This window comes from Arachis ipaensis, chromosome B02 (genome assembly GCF_000816755.2).
Source record: "Arachis ipaensis cultivar K30076 chromosome B02, Araip1.1, whole genome shotgun sequence".
NCBI classification, from domain to species: domain Eukaryota; kingdom Viridiplantae; phylum Streptophyta; class Magnoliopsida; order Fabales; family Fabaceae; genus Arachis; species Arachis ipaensis.
This window is the reverse complement of record NC_029786.2, coordinates 89779173-89780671: the sequence shown is the minus strand read 5'-3', so window position 1 is coordinate 89780671 and position 1499 is coordinate 89779173.

The following is a 1499-nucleotide window of genomic DNA, read 5'->3' as shown; positions in this document are numbered from 1 at the left end:
ATTAATATGATATTCATAACTGAATGTATGTATAGGGGTGGCAACGGGACGGGTAGGGACAGATTTTTGCTCTACCCGATCTCGTTTTGCGGTACAACAACCTACATAAAATCCGTCCCATTTCTACCTGCGAGTAGTAAAACGTTGAACTCTAACCCACCCCTGCGGGTATCCGTCCCGTCCTTACCCGCTCCTATAATTATTAAAATTCAATAAATAAAATTAAATTTCAAAATTTATATAATCATCATCACATACATAACATAAATTAAAGTAAAAATTTAAATATGATACAATATTATTAATCATTTACTAATTATTTTACATATATTATATATATAGCGGGACGGGTAGGGACGGGTATTACCTAAATCCGACCCTGCCCCGCCCCGCTAGGATCCCGCCCCTCCCAAAAACCCGCCCCGCTAAAAACTTACCCCGGTGCAAAGTGGATAATTACCCGTTCCGAGCGAGTAGGGGTGGAGTGGATACCCGCGGATTCGAGTAATATTGCCATCCCTATGCATCTATAAACTTGTTTTTCTGTATGTATAATTAAATTTTGTATAAAAGCCTACATGTTAGAAACGTATTTTTATTGGTCTTGTTCTTTCCTAAAACATCCTTATTGAATTCCCCAAAGCTGATCCATTGAATTGTTGACTGCTAAGAAACTTGATTAGCTGAAGATGACTTTAAGTTATAAATAAAAAGTTTAAAGTTTTTTTTTTAAAAAAAAAAAAAAAGAGAAAAGAAAAAGTGGGTAATAATTGGGAGGAAGAAGTAAAGAATGGCAAGTTGACATGATACAAGTAGTCCAAGAAAGAATTTCTATAACGAAATCAGTGTTTTTCCACAAAATTTGATCAATTGTCTTGTTTGGCGGGTGATCAGTGATCACAAACGAATTAAATTAAAATGGTACTTGCGAGAAATGAAGTAGGTAACTAGCAATTCAACATATATGGAAGGTGTAAAGAAACAAAAAGAAATAATGGCATTCCTTGAGCAAGAATTTCATAGAGAAATTATTTATATTTACAATATTCTAATAAAAATTTAATTAAACCTTAGAGTATAGTGGGAAGTGCACTTACTAGTTACTATGTTCATTTCCTTTTCGAAGGTCACCTCCACTTTTTGCTTGGTCCTCAAGTTATACGAAATTTTTCTTAAGTAAATTTAAAAAATTATTGTTTCTAAAGACAAATTTAAATAACACTAAATATCAAAATCATTTTGTTGGAGCGAATAAAATTGGCAAGGCTTACCGAATTATCCTTAAAAAAATGGGTGGATCCCACCCGATTGTGATATATTGGAGCAAAAATAGATAATATTTTTTGAGAAAATGGATTTCAATGTCATAATTAACTATAGTCTATTATGCCAACAGAAAAATAATCAAAATATTGTGATATAGATGTTTATTTAATAATATATAACTTTTTTTTATAATATCAACGATCTTTGTATGTATATAAATAGAAGGAATAAGA